We start from the raw sequence: 15,854 nt of genomic DNA, 5'->3' as shown, positions 1-15,854 counted from the left end.
TTCCATACAAATTTGAGGAGTGTTTCTTCTAGCTATGTGAGAGATGCTGGTGGTATTTAAATAGGGATTGCATTAAATGTGTAGATTGTTTTGGGTAGTATAGACGTTTTAACAATATTTGGTTTTCCAATCCATGAGCATGGGATGTTTTTCCATTTCTTTGTGTCCTCCTCAGTTTCTTTGCTAAGTGTTCTGTAGTTTTCAGAGATCTTTCTTCTCTTTGGTTAGGTTTATTCCTGGGTATCTTATGGTTTTTGGTCCAATTGCAAATGGGATCGATTCCTTGATTTCTCTTTCTGCTGCTTCATTATTGGTGTATAGAAATGCAACAGACTCCTATATGTTGATTTTGAATCCTGCAACTTACCGAATTGGTGTATCTGTTGTAGCAGTGATGTGGATGGAGCTAGAGTGTATGATGCTAAGAGAAATACGTCAGTCAGAGAAGACAAATACTGTATGATTTCACTTACATATGGAATTTAAGAAACAAAACGGATGAACATAGGAAGGAAGGAAAGAGAGGCAAACCATAAAACGGACTCTGAACTATAGAGAATAAAGTGATGGTGGCTGGAGGGGAGGTGGGCAGGGGGATGGGTGAAATGGGTGATGGGCATTAAGGAGGGCACTTGCTGTGATGAGCACTGGGTGTTTGTCGTATATAAGTGATGAATCACTAAATTCTACTCCTGAAACTAATATTATACCCTGTGTTAACTAGCTGGAATTTAAGTAAAAACTTGCAATAAAAAAAAAAATAAAGCCTTTGCTGAATCTCACACAGCAGTATCATTATGTTGTATGGTTGGAAACTAGAATGGGGTGGGGAGATGATGAGCTTTCAGAAGTGGTTGATCCAATCCCATGTCTTCTCCCTTGAATGCTCAGTGCCACCTGGCCACACCCATTGCACCTTGATCTCAGCCAAGTCCAGCCACTAAGTTGAAGAGCTTGATGCTGTCAATGTAAAGTAAATGAACCTTTAAGAATTTCTAAAAAACCAAGGAAGAGAGTTCTATTTGAGCCCAAATTAAGACAGGTGCCTGGGATGGGGCGCCTGGGTGGCTCAGTCATTAAGCGTCTGCCTTCGGCTCAGGGCGTGATCCTGGAGTCCTGGGATTGAGCCCCACATCGGGCTCCTCCACTGGGAGCCTGCTTCTTCCTCTCCCACTCCCGCTGCTTGTGTTCCCTCTCTCACTGGCTGTCTCTCTTTGTCAAATAAATAGATAAAATCTTAAAAAAAAAAAAAAAAAAAGACAGCCGCCTGGGATAGGCAGTCTTCACAAAGAAGGGAGTGTTCTGGCAAAGGAGCATTTGGTGTAGCGTTGTATACATTTTTACATGAAAAGTTACAAACTGTCATACAAAAGACATTGTAGAAAGACACTGCAGTTCCAGATCTTAAGTTTCTAGTATATGAAGGGTGGTATGACTTCAGTCTTATGGGAACCAGGGAAGTGTCTTCCTTTTTCTTATCTTTTCCGGAATGCTCCTTTTGGGTTATTTTCTTTAAGAAAGCAGAGGTACAATGTGTGCTTGGGGTAGAAATAGAGCCCATGCTTCGAGTTTTTGTAGATTCATTTTGACCTTGGTAAATGTGAAAGCATAGCTTCCTTGGGAGCCAGGAGCAGGACCCACAAACAGTAGAAGTTGAAAATTTCCTGTATTAGTGCTACAGTGACCTCCTAAGTCTCTGGCTCATAAGATCTAGGTGGGAACGTGTGCTGAAGAAGTGAGGAGGTGCTTCAGGGCATCCTTTTCTCCTGCCTCCCTGTTTCTCTCTTCTCAACCTCAGCTTCTATGTCACTGAACACCACTGCACACATCCACTGTGGATATCATCCATCACTGACCCATGCCCTGGAACTTCCCATGCGTGGTTAGAGGAATACAACCGCAGGTCAATGATATGAGGTCAACCCAAAGAACTCTATCCAACGCTGTTCCATCTTTTTAAAATTGTTTTTATATTTTTTAAAAATTTAATTTTAGTTAACTTACAATGTGACATGAGGTTCAGGTGTATAATATGGTGATTGAACATTTGTAGACATTGCCCAGTGCTCATGACCACAAGTGCACTTCTTGATCCCCATCACCTTCACCTATCCTCCAGCCCCACTCCCCTCTGGCTGCCACCAGTTTGTTCTCTATAGTCTGTTTCTTGGTTTGTCTCTCTCCCTTTTCTTTTTCCTTTGCTTATAGGTTTTGTTTCTTAAATGCCACATGGGAGTGAAATCATATGGTATTTATCTTTCTCTGACTGACTTATCTCACTTAGCATAATACACTCTGGCTCCATCCGTGTCCTTGCAAATGGCAAGATTTCATTCTTTTTTTTATGGCTGAATGAAATTCCATGGTATATATACACCACATTGTCTTTACGCTCTTTCCATAATTTGGCTATGCTGCTGTACATAGGGGTGCATGTATTCCTGCAAATTAGTGTTTATGTCTTTTTGGGAGTAAATATCCAGGCATTAAATACGAGGGTAAACCAAATAAGCATAGCAAAATGGCAGTAAGGTTACAAATCTTTCCAAAATTGGTGTTCATTACATGTATGATGCATATTACTAAGCATAAATTAACCATTTGACAATTTCAAAAGAAGTCTCGTGAGAGGCAAATGAAATCCATAAGTGACCTGAAATGTGGTGTTTAGTGACATGATAAAAACAACAAAGAAAGCAATTCACACAGAGAGGAGGCGTCTAGGACATAGGGATGTCAAGCATCAGTTTAATGACAAGGCAAAATGGTGTCCCAGTAAGGCAAAAGAAGTCTCCTAACATAGGAATACAGCCAGAAGAATAGTGAGTCAAGACAAAACATTTTGAAAAATTAATAATGTACTCACTTAGTTTTATACTCTGCCCCTCACCCTATATTTTTGAATGGATAGAGAAAAAAAGTTGAGAAGAACATCATGACAGTCTACGACTCTGTAATTGGCAGTGTTTGTGAATGTCTGTGAATATATGAATATATATGAATACAAATATGCCATTTCCCAGCTCTGTCCACTACAAAGGCCTAGAAATACCAGTTGCAATGAGAGCCTAAGGATACACGTTATGATCTGGGAGCATGGTTTCCCATGAAATGAACCACAGATTCTTAGAGAAATGGCTGAGGCCAGGCCAGAGGCAGCAAATCTTCAACATGAGACAGAAACACCTCATCATACAGATAGCAGGAAAGGTCTCAAAAGCTATGAGGGTTTTATTGAAAGGCTATGGAAGCCAACCTGAAGTCACTTTCACTGCTGAAAGAGAGGTTAAATGGAGCAATCATAAGACCATAATACGATGGTTTAAAACACTTGGATATGATTGCATCCTTGGTTTCATATTAACACAGAAAAAAAAATGAAGAGGAAAAGAAACTTATGGGTTACCATTAGAGATGCTAGAGGACCAGCTCCTTTAGCTGCAGTTTTCCCTACAAACTGTACCACCAGGTAAATAGTATTTGGGGAAATTTCTCTTAATACAGGTGTTTATACAAGTCTTCTAGGACCCAAAACATGATGATGGAATATCATCACTGTGCTCCACAGAATCAATTGATGGATAGGCCTTGAACATGAGGGCGGCCAGCATCATTAGAACACCCGGATACGAGGTGCATCCTGATGGAAAAGCACACAGCACTTGAGAGGAAGTCTTGCCAATACGTCCAACCTCAGACTGATCAGTTTCTACATCTGCCAGCTCCAACACAGCAGTCAGAAACAAGGGGCTACCGACTATTTGGATGAGGTTAGAAGGACCTCTTTTGTCAGAGCTGCATTTTAATTATATTTGATTTTCAGCTCCCATAAATGTAAACTTAAAAACTGAAGAAATAGTGACTATTTTTCTATTAAACACAACTTTATTACTCTGGGCGAATTCTGTTTCCCTTAATGTGAAGCATTAAGCGGCAAGATGCAAGCTTATTTTTGATTGTTGTGCGCTTATACTTTTTACTTTTCACTGTTCCAGCTAGAAAATCTTAAATTCCATGTGGGGCTTGCATTTTCTCTCTAATAGCACTGTTCCATAATCCACCACGAACTGAGAGGACGTATGGTGGATTGTGTTATAGTCTATCTGGCTATAAATGCAGTCTGTGGGAATGCTCCAGAACAAACACCTCAGTATTTCCAAGAATGGGTAACAAAAAAGGAGAGAGCAAGACCTGGAGAGAGAGAGAGAGAGAGAGAGAGAGAGAGAGAGAGAAGCAGGTTGAGAGCCAGAGGGAGAGAGAGGGAGGGAGGAGGAAGGAAAGGGAGAAACTGAGGAGAAATCTACACATTGCTAGGAGGCTTCAAGACAGGTCCTACTGATCACAGTTTGTGCATTTTGTTTGGATCCTGATCTAGAGAAAACAACTTAAAGACAACAATGGGGAATGTGAACACTGTGTATTTTATGAAAGTACATATTGTAAATTTATTGATGAATACTTCGAAGGTTACAATGATAATCCTTTCAAAAAGTGTTCTCATTTAGGGAACATACAGATAAAACTGCAAATGAAATATGATGTCTGGCTTTTGCTTTAAATAATATAGGAAAAAGTAAGTGGGTGGGATTGTAGTAAAACAAGTTCAGCCATAAATTGATAATTGTTGAGACTGGCTGATGAGGATGGGGATGTTCTGTTATACAATTCTGTCTACTTGTGTGTACTCCCGACATTCTGCATCTAGAAAAGAGTGATGAAGAGTACAAGTCCACTGAGGATAATGGCAGCAGAACCTCTCAACACATACTTTAAAGGGTTAGGGATTAACCGAGAGAGTCAGTAACACCACTCATAACCCTGCCCCCAAACAGCCAGGGGCCAGCCAATACTGCGGACTCCGGATGGTTAGTATTTAGCCAGGTCTGGGAGCCAGACACAGCAGAGGGATTAGCACAGACCATGCACTTAGAGCAGAAGACTTCAGGGAGGGCAACTCAGCAGGGAACACAGGGGCATTATGGCAGAAAGAGAGCGCGAATGGCTCAGAATATGCCTGAGGCCTGCGGACTACAGCTTCAGCTACTTGGATCTGAAGGAAAGGGGCTGCACGGTGTAGAGGATCAGAGGTGGCAGCTGGGGGAGGCACAGTCGTCGGTGCAAAGGGGCAGACCTGGAAGAAGGTAACGTCCTTTGGAGGCTTGTGGTAAAGAGAAAGAATGAAGCCACTGATAGAAATGAAAGGACCTATTGGAAGAAAACAGGATCCCAGAAGCAGAAGACACACCGCGCCTCTCCCCAGACCTTTACATCTATTAGAATGATTACACCAAAGAGAGGATCCAGACCTCCGAAGTCCACCAAGCTACTCATAGCACTCATTTGTTCCTACGTGGAACTTCTGTTTCTCGTTCCACCAAACCCAGGCGTGTTAAAAAGAAAATGATAGAGCAGACCGGTATTCCAAGGTGACAGAAGAAAACAAAACAAACAGAAATAGAGAGTCAAACATTTCAGCTCACTGACGTTACCCCTTAAAATCAATCACAAAACATAGGGAAACTGTAAAATGACATCCTGACCTGAATTAAATGTACCTAACAAAGCATTTGTAGACATGACAAAGGTAAAAGTTCGCTTAACACACACACGACTCCAAAGAGAAGTGGGCAAGAAATAAGAAATGAGAATCCAGAATTGGCAGAAGTAGGAAAAAACTGAAGAAAAATACTCTGGAAAAGAGGCTGGTCAACAAGATTCATCAGGGCAACAGTTGTGCAGAAGGATAGTGGACACTGAATACAGAAAAGAAAGCAGCCAAGAGAACAGAAATGAATAAAAGATACTGAGAAAGGATCAGAGAGAAAGTCATGGATGCCTGGAGGAGACAGAAGCAGAGGAGCCAACACTAAAACCTATCCTCACAGAACTAAAAGATTTTAAAGAAGAAGAAGAAAACTCCTCTGAAGCTACGGACCGGTCCCCCCAACCACCAAAAAAGACCAATTTATATCCAATGGAAAGAAAATCAATTTACATTCTCTATCCCAATCAAACATACAAAGCAAGGCAATATATATTTTTCTTTTAAAAATTTTAATTTAAATTCCATTTAATTAGCATATACTGTATCATTAGATTCAGAGGTAGAATTCAGTGATTCACGGTGCCTGGGTGGCTCAGTCAGTTAAGCGTCTGCCTTTGGCTCAGGTCATGATCCCAGGGTCCTGGGATCAAGTCCCATATCGGGTTCCCTTCTCAGCAGGGAGTCTGCTTCTCCCTGGCCCTCTCCCCCTCCCGCCTGCTTGTGTTCTCTCTCTCTCATGCTTTCTCTCTTTCAAAGAGATAAATGTTTTTTAAAAAGAATTCGATGATTCGTCAGTTGCATATGACACCCAGGGCTCATGACATCAGATGCCCTCCTTAATGCCCATCACCCAGGTACCCCATCCCCCCATCCACCTCCCTTCCAGCAATCCTCAGTTTGTATTCTGTAGTTGAGTCTTTTATGCTTTGTCTCCTTCTCTCCTTTTCCTCTTATTCTTCCTTGCCTTTCCCTATGTTCCTCTGTTTTGCTTCTTAAATACCATCTAAGAGTGAAAATACATGGTATTTGTCTTTTCGTGACTGACTTACTTCACTTAGGATAATACCTTCTGGTTCCAACCAGGTCTTTGCAAATGGCAAGATTTCATTTTCCTGGTGGCTGAGTAGTATTCCATTGTATATACCACATCTTCTTTATACATTCATATGTCGATGGACTTCTGGACTCTTTCTGTAGTTTGGCTATTGTGTACATTGTTCCTATAAACGTTGGGGTGCAGGTGTCCCTTCAAAACAGTATGTTCGTATCCTTTGGATAAATACCTAGCAGTGCAATTGCTGGTTCATAGGGGAGCTCTATTTTTAACTTTATAATTTGTTTAAAAGATTTCATTTATTTGCCAGAGAGAGAGAGAGAGCACAAGTAAGGGGAGTAGCAGGCAGAAGGTGCAGCAGGTGCCCTGCTGAGAAGGGTAATCAATGCGGGACTTATTCCCAGGACCCTGGAATCATGACCTGAGCCAAAGGCAGACACTTAACCACCTGAGCCACCCAGGCATTCTTATTTTTAACTTTTGGAGGAAACGTCATAGTGTTTTCCAGAGTGACCGTACCAGTTTGCATTCCCAGAAGGAACGTGATAGGGTTTCCCTTTTCCGCATCCTTGCCAACATGTGTTGTTTTCTGAGTCATTAATTTTAGCCCTTCTGACCACTGTGAGGTGGTATCTGGCTGCGGTTTTGATTCGTATTTCCCTGATAGGGCAATATACTTAAAAAACTCAGTAAAAACTCATTGTGCAAGTACTTTCTATTCAGCCATGATGTCCGTGTGTGCAGGTAGTAGAAAAAGAGTATTCAATACACAACACTCAGGGAGTCCTGATTCCATCACTAGGAGTCTTTGAAGGTGAACTTCACCCAACGAGAGATGACTGGGAAATTTTGGCTTTCGAACAGCTGGTCACTGTTAAATAGACTCAATTGTAGATGTAAAACAAAAATCTGGGAGTGGAGCAGGTGGGAAAAATAGGAATAAGCAGCATCTGTTTCACTGGGTGGAAACAATAGTATACGAAGAGTCAGGTTAAGACGGAGGTAAAGAGAAAATAGAATAATGTCAAACGTTTGAGGTTGAGGGGTCACTTACAACTTAGAAACTGAATGTGAAAAGTTTGACAAGCTAATACGGAACCAAAGATGTCCAAAAACTTTTGGTGCAATGTTCAGCCCTACCTCTACAACCTTCTTAAACACCACACTCACATATAGGCACACATAAGAAGAAAAGAAAGCAAATACCACAGAACGACAAACAGTCAAAATTTCTTCCCCATAAGTTAACTATAGCCTAAAAGAGATGGAGACTCAGTGTTAAATATAGCGAGAAGAACCAAGACGATTTACTTTACTGTATACCCTGATACATCAAATCAACCATGATAGTAGGGATTAGAGCACCAGATGCAAAAAACACACGAGTCGAATCGTTGAACGCTACATCAAAAACTAAAGATGTACTATATATTGGCTAATTGAACATATTAATTAAATAAAATTCACAAGTGCACAATGATTGTCAAAACAAATACTTTAATGATATAGAATGGGGAGGAAATATTCTTTTCCACAGCACAATGCCAGCAAATACACATTGTATAGGAAGGATAAAGTTAGATAGAATTCTTCCAATGTACAAACACAGATGCGGTTATCATGCATCACAGGGATCATTAAAGATGGCAAAATTTTAGAAAAAGACTTTAGAGAAGAAGATCTTCATACATTCTCAGAGAACCCCTTGCCAAAAATGCTAATTTTAGAAGAAAATCATGTGTCCTGCTATGAACAGATCTGATAGGCCCTCCATAGCAAAGTAACCAATGAAGCTGTCACAAGAATGGTGATGGGCAAACTTGGACCCTCTTGGTCTCCGGGTGGGCTGAGCTGGGACACACACAGCGTTAACTATGGAGTGTCCTGGCCAGAGGGTTAGGCTGAATTTAGTCAGGAGGAAATGATCAGACAACTTCAGGATGTAGACCCTTAAGCCAAGACATCTGACTGTCCCCTACAAACAAGGAAATGTCAGCACCAGCAGACACAGCCACCTAACGGTGAGGAGATGTTTTGGGTTCAAAAGGACTAAAAAAAAAAAAAAAGGAACACATTCTTTTTAGTCCTTTGGAACCCAAAATATCTCTTCTCGCTTGTGTTGTCTCTTCTATGTGGTGACACTGACTGTTTGAAGAAAGTCCAGTCATCTTGTTCAATAGTCTACATTCTCAAGTTGTCTGGTAACTTCCTCATGCTCAAATTCAGGCTAAACCTTTCCAGCAAGAACACCGCATAGTTAATGCTGTCTGCTCCTAGCGCAGCCCATCTGGTGGCCCAGAATGTCCAGTTTGACTTGTGGTCTTTTTGCATGGTGCTCCTGACTCAGGTTCTCTGCAGGGTGGAATTGAGAGCAGCAAGACTTAAGGTCTGTCAAAACTGTGTCATCTAGTCAGGCATTGGTCTCCTGAGGGATTTCTCACAACTGGAGCTGAAGGCTAGAATATCTCTCATCAAAGCAGTCTTTTGCAGTCAAAATCACAGAGAATGGCTTGTGATTGTGATGTTGATTCTCAGCAAAGGATCCCACCTGTGCTGTGTTTGGGCTTTAAGTTGATTTGCTGTTCTAGATTTCTTTTCATCAAGTGGAAAATGATGGGGTTTTGTGATGGGGTTTATGATGGGGTTTTCTTCACATGAGGAATCTCTTAGTTTCTGAAGTACTTGGTATCTGAGAGAGAAAGAGAGAGAAATCAAATGTGAGTCTTGGTCAGATGTCACCTGGTGACAGAGGCCAGGAGCAAGCTGAACCCCTGTCCAGAAGGAGCCTAAAGGGGGAGCCGCAGGCAGCCTGAGGGGGAGAGTGAGAGCCACAGGTCAGAAGTAATACCTCGCTAAACTGAGCGTCAGCCTGTGTTGCAGGATCCAGGGACCCCTGTGCTCCCCCACCCCCCAGCAGGAGCCTGGTGATATCCCAGCTCCAGGCTGCTGTGAGCTTTGGCCAGATCCCAACTACCCCTTCCTCAGTAGCCACTTCACTCTTGAGCCCCCTTCATCAGAAGCCCAAGTGATGGCTTTCTCACGTCTCCCAGAGAGGGATGCACCTAGCACCCAGCACACACGTTCAGAAACAGACTGCTGTAGGAAGGAGGGGACCCTTGGCCGACAAACACACCCCCTTCTCACCCTTGTCCCAGTCTTCTGAGGAGGAGGCCAGGCTATGGAATGAGTCCTAGAATGTCAGAGCCAACAGGAGCCTCAGCCTATCTCCAAGTTCCTTTCTGCCATGTGCATATGAGGACCTCCTAAAGCCATGTGACCTGTGTCTAAAAACCCTGGACTGAAACCCTGGCTCAGGCCCTGTGCAAACATGTGGGGGAAGGGAGAGGAAAGCCTCTGATCTGGAGGTGTGGGCAAGCAGTAGACATTCTTGGTCACTTGGCTGGAGAGGAACAAGCCCAAAGGGGCAGAGGGAAGAGCTCAAGGAGGAGAAACTCAAAGGGGAATTCACAAAAAGAGAGCAGGGGTGTTACCATGGCCCTAGTCATTTTCACTCAGGGACGCCAACATTCTCTGAAGGTAATCTCACACAGGATAGCCCTTGGGGCATTTCTAGGACTATTCTCAATGCAGAGACTCACCAAACTCTGAAGTGAAAATGAAAAGGCATTCGTTTTAGCTCTCTAGATTCTCATCCCTTCTTTTCTAAAGTTTCCCTAAAGAAAGAGTCTCTCAGTGTTTACCCTGGTATAAAGAAGGACCTGCAAATGGGTTAACATAGGAGAATGAGACCTAAGGTTCTTTACTGAGATGTTGTATAAGGACAAAATTTGATTAAAATGTTCTCTTTCAATCTGCAGTGAACCTGCAGGGGGCTCTGAAATCCACTCAGTGACTAGTGAACTGTGGATTTCATTGTCATAGGAGTAGAGCACTAAATTCTTTGACCTTTGATCAGGGAAGAGATTATGTATTGGACTCTGGGTATCTATGTAATATTTATTTTTTTCTCGTCTTTTTTTTTTCTTTTTTTCTTTCATTTTCTTTATTTTACTTGTTTATTATTCTGTTTCGTTAGCCAGTGTATGGTACATCATTAGTTTTTGAGGTTGTGTCCAATGATTTATCAGTGACGTATAACACCCAGTGCACATCACAACACGTGCCTTCTACATTATAGGGGCTGAGGAGAAACCTAACTCCAGGCAGTCCGGTGTGGCACTCCCAGCTGTGACAGGTTCTCATTTAGTTTTTCTCATGGGGGCTCTTTCTCCTCAGCTTTACACTTCTTATTCACATGGAGAAGTTGAGGGTTACGTGTCCTCCTAGGTCAGATTCCCTGAAAGACCCAGGAGGAGAGTCCTTTTGCAAGTGACTCATTAAGACAGTGCTCCTGGGAGGATGAGGCCTCAGAGTTGGGCAAGCAGGGAAGGAAGGCAAAGAAGCCGAGAAAGTGTGTGATTTCCGGCAAAGTTCGCGTGTTTGGCGACATGTGTAACTGATGCTGCTCTGCTGAGGAGGGCCATGGGGCCTGCTTCCCCGTGGCCATGAGTGGAGGGGAGAGGGGATCTCAGGACGGCCCCAGCAGGAACACAGCAGAGTTCAGATGCAACCAGGTGATGGAGATGGCAGGGCTGGCAGGGTGGCAGTCCCTAGGGAAACAGACGGAAGCCCAGACAGAGGTAGCACCAGCTGTGGGAGTGACCAAACGAGGAAGACAAGGCAGTGTGAGTGTGTCGGGGGGGTGCAGCTATCATCTGAAGGACAGCAATAGGAATCCCTGTTTCCAAGAGCCACAGGGCGTATGATTACCTCAGTTCCCTAAGCCAGAGGGACATGGAATTTGCATGCGAGTCTCCACCGGCCTAACTGCAGTTTTCTCTTGGGAATCTTCTCTTCCATGACACCGAGGGCTTTCCTGTGGCCAAAGACTTGACACTCACACTGGCTGTCCCTCGAGGCCTCAGCGGCATCGCCCTCCAGCTTGGGAGGGTTCTTCACGCAGAGGGAAGCATCCAAACCCAGCTCTGGATGGAAAAGCACATCAGCAGGATTTGTTGTTATTCGTGATCTTTCTGATCCTCCACCCACACTGATCTCAAAGGACGACATCGGACAGAAGGAGCAAGGCCATCCGAGTATTCAGAGGGGAGGGGAAGCCAATGGACACGCTTTGATTATTTCCTGTTTTGTTCATCTCTCTCACACTACCTGCATGGATAAGAAAGCCAGAAGGCCAAAGTGCTTGCAGTTGACAAAAGTGAAATCAGAGAAGCAGAATTGGTAAAAACAGAGTTCCGGAGAAGAAAAGACAAAGGCAGGGCAATCAGGCTGGAAAGAGGCTGTGCTATTGGTGGGAAGAGACTGTAGACATCAGCTAAAATCAAAGTTGAAGGGAAGCCTTTGGGGAGCAACCAGGGAAGAGAAAGCTGGGGAGTTGACACAACACGCGTCAACACGTGGTGCACTTCACACGTGTACACTCTGGATAATACACACACGGATTATACATCGTGTATGTGACCTGAGATACAAATGTGTGTGTCTGTATGTACGTATGTACCTAATTCAGTAAATGATTAAATAGGGATCTGGGGGACACGGAACCTAATATTCTAACCTCCCTTCTGGTCAGTTGAAATTGGAAAAAATACACAAATCCAAGGACAATGAGAAAGGGGGTGGAAGAAACAGGTGACTGTTCAACACCACGGAGGGATTACAGGGGGGAGCAGGTGGGAACAAAACAGAGTAACGCCATCTGCCATGGCGTGACAGTTTGTATTCGCCCCCAGTTCATAGGGGTGAATCACAATCCCCAATGTGATGGTTTTGTGGGGTGAGCAGCTGGTCGGCATCCCCCCTAGAAGGGATCCGTGCCCTATAAAGGAGACCCCACAAAGCTCCTCACTCCTGGAAGGACAAGGGAGTCAGGCGGCCACTCCGAACCAGGAAGGCAGCATCACCAGGCCCTAAATGTGCACCTGTTTGATTGTGGTTCTACCGCACCTGCAGAACTGTGAGATCACAACTTCTGTTGTTGACAAGTCAGCCTGTCTGTGGGATTTTTTTCTCAGAGCCGGAATGCACAAAGAACCCGGCATGGAGCCTGGTTTCCCTCTTAGTCCTCTGTGGAGGTTGAGTCACAGAGAGAGGAACTGAGCCAGCGGGGTGAGTCGGGGCCACAACAGTGGGCGCCATGGAGAAGTGACAGGCTCGAGGGGGAAGACAGTAAGTACGTCAAGTTCTAAGGCCCTTCTCGGGGCTGTGCTTCCCCGAACATTCCCTGAGCTCTTTCTCTGGGGTCTCTCCCCGGTGCCACAGTCTGCTGCTTATGTCACCTCCACCTGAGAACTGCGTCTCCTCATTTCTCAGGTAGTTCTGACAGAGGAGCCCCAGGCCACCCCAGGCTCCAGGAAGGGGCACTGAATGCAGGAGGGAAAGGAACACATGACCCAGGGGAGGGTTGGAAAGCTCAGTCTTCAGGAAATCTGAGCAGAGGTGGGTCCTGATGAAGAGGAAGCTGGGGACGAGGCCCCAGAGATGAGGGGAGATGATGAACTAGACGGAGGATCAGAGGAGAGAGTGACATGTGCACTTCATGTAAGAAAGGGGCCACTTATGTCCTTAGAAAAGGGAAAAAAGAAAAATAAGTGGGAGACAGTGTTGTGAGGCCAGTATTACCATTGTGACTGTGAGCACCGAACAGGGAAGATTGCCTCGAAGGTGTCTTAGGAGAGAAAATTGGGCACAGGAGCCTTTCTGAGAAAGCTAGGGAAGATGGGGTCTGGTGAAGGTGGAGCCACTGACAACTGCCCCGCCCCCCATGAAACAATGCCCCGAAACCATTTGCCGAGTGCTAAAGCCTCACAGCAACCCACAAATTAGACATGACAAATTCATAGATGTTGTCAAGCAACTTCTGTTGAATCAGGCCCCCTAGAATTTATGCCGTTTCTTCTTTCCCGTAGCGATGGAATGGAGATACTAGTTTTGCGCTTTCCGATGAAGGGACAGAGGGGAAACTGGGTAAGAGGATGAATAAGTTGGCCAGTTATAGAGCCAGAAAGTAGCAAACCCAAGACCTGGGGCAGAGCTGATACTAAACACTGGGCTCTTGCTGACCTCGCTGGATTGGAGCATCATGGGGTTCGACCTCACCCCGTTGCTGCCTCCAGCCATAAGCTTGTGACGACCAACACAGGGACTAGAACTTCCTACTCCCCGTCCCTCTCACCTTGGAAGAGCGGCCATTGGTTCCCAGAACCCATCTTGGCATCCAGGCTCCCGATGGCAGAGGAGAGGCCGAGCCTGGCTCTGTTGTCTCCACAATCCAACTGCTGTTCCAGCTGCTGTTGCAGAGAATTGGCCACCTGGGTGCTTGGCTGTGTCTGTGCTCCAGACATTTGCACCTCTGCCCTTTGGAAAGTCACGTTTCCACTCGATGGGCCCTGGTGACGGGAAGCCTGCATCGGGGCTGAAGCAAGAAGAGATTTCAATGGGATCCACCCCAGGGCTCCTTAGCTGAGCACTCCCAGAACACCCACGTCTGATGTCCCTTCCGGACTGAGACCCCACCCTGCGAGCAGGTACAAAGGTAGACATCATGTGTATGAAGGAGATGTCAGGGTTATGTCCGAGCCTAGGGATGCTGGGATGGCAGGTGCCCAGCCTGCAAAGTCCCTGAGGTGAAAATCACCCCCTTCAGTCCACCAGGCGTTTGGATGGGCCTATGACTTCATTCCTATCATTCCGTTAGTCGTAACCTTCTACCTACAGCCTAGAGAGAGTAGGTCCTAGAGAGTTCTTAAGGTATGGGGAGAAGGAGTTGCCAGTGGGAGCTGTGCAGTATTACAGGGGTGCCAGGCAGCCAAGTGAAGAGCCTCCTGGGCACCCCTCGTGACAACAGAAAAGGCCCGGGACCTCTCAGCTCTCATTGCTTTTGGATGGAGCCTCATGGAGACATTGATCTCTCAGAGGGGCTGGAAGAGCCCCTGGCTCTGCTCACAGGACAGTGTCTCACAGGGTAGGAGTTGGCAGATGTGTGGCAGGGTCACAGGGATCTCTGGGGGCAGTCTCGCAACCTTTTCCTTTACATTTACAACTGTTTCAAATAATTTGGTACAAAAAAAGAGGGCAGGGCCAACCGCATCCCCACATAGGCCCTGACAGGACTGAGTGGAGAGTAGTGGGCAGTCTGAGCTGGTGTGGGTCTGAGGTCCCATAACCACTGGCCAGGGGTCTTGGGCAAGTGACATGACGTTGCTGAGGCTCGGTTCCCTTGGCTCTCACAGGAGATGCCACACCGACCGGAGAGTGACCTGTGAGGACATGAGGGGCTCCAGCACAACAGCACTGCTGGTGAGCGGGCACGGAAAGGGACGTGGCGGACAAACGAAGCAAAGTAACTGTGTGTTTCATTTCTGCTTCCTGAATTGCTGTAATCCTGAGGAGGCCTTTGCTTCTTGGCCCCTCCGAGAGGAATGGGAAACAGGGGAGAAGGTGGTGCTAGGGTGGAGAGACTGTTAACTGACCAAAAAGATGAAGGAACAAAATATTTCATGGCCAATTTCACTAGCAACATTGACACAGTGAGGAACCTCATAGACTCCTTGCTGCTCCTACAAGGTGATTTGATGAGCAAGGAAAGTCGGCTAACAATGCAAATGCTTCTCCCAGAAGCAAAGTCCGAATTGTAGCCTGAGTGGGAAGAAATGAGAATTGGGTGTTAGCCTGCACTCCTATGCAAGTGTGAACCAAGGGGGTCTTGCTGAGCAGGCAGCACTTTTCTGAAGATTCTGGAGAGGGGAACAACTCTGCTTTGCTCCAGAATGAGGCCAATACCCACGGCAGGTGCACGGACCGTTGATCCTTTTCATGACATTATGCTACTGAGAGCAACACTTGACGGGGAGAAAATCACTGAAGCTGCACACAGGGTGGAAAGGACACCATCCGTGGAGGATGGAAAACCAGGGCTAGAGCTTCGGCTTCACTGAAACCACGGGGTCCAGCTAGGACTGGGTGCTCAGGATCTTCTATCTAAATGCTGAGCATTCTGGGCTCCCCAGAAGCCAAAACTTTGATCTCAGCAACAATATCACAGATGCTGCAAATATGGAGCACATGCAAATCTGCGTGGAGAGCCAGAGAGTTTGCAGGACATTACACCAGATATACAACTGGCAATAAAATCTCATGAGTAGCAGAAGTCGGTTCTTACAAAAAAGAAAGAAAGCAAGAAAGCAGGAAAGAAAAAGGAGAGAAAAGAAAGAGTCCTGTTACCCAGATATCTAC

General features: G+C 45.3%; 1 protein-coding gene across 1 annotated transcript in view; it reads left to right on the top strand.

Moving 5' to 3' along the window:
• Positions 1-10,737: 10,737 nt before the first annotated feature.
• The window catches only part of LOC125282155 (myomegalin-like), a 111,058-nt gene continuing 105,941 nt past the window's right edge, over positions 10,738-15,854 (top strand). Inside the window, 2 exon segments of the mRNA XM_057310760.1 lie at positions 10,738-14,154; positions 14,852-14,918. The gene's annotated coding sequence lies outside the window, so the exon portion shown is untranslated.

This window comes from Ursus arctos, unplaced genomic scaffold (genome assembly GCF_023065955.2).
Source record: "Ursus arctos isolate Adak ecotype North America unplaced genomic scaffold, UrsArc2.0 scaffold_12, whole genome shotgun sequence".
Lineage (NCBI taxonomy): Eukaryota > Metazoa > Chordata > Mammalia > Carnivora > Ursidae > Ursus > Ursus arctos.
This window is presented reverse-complemented; position numbering and strand designations above follow the sequence as displayed.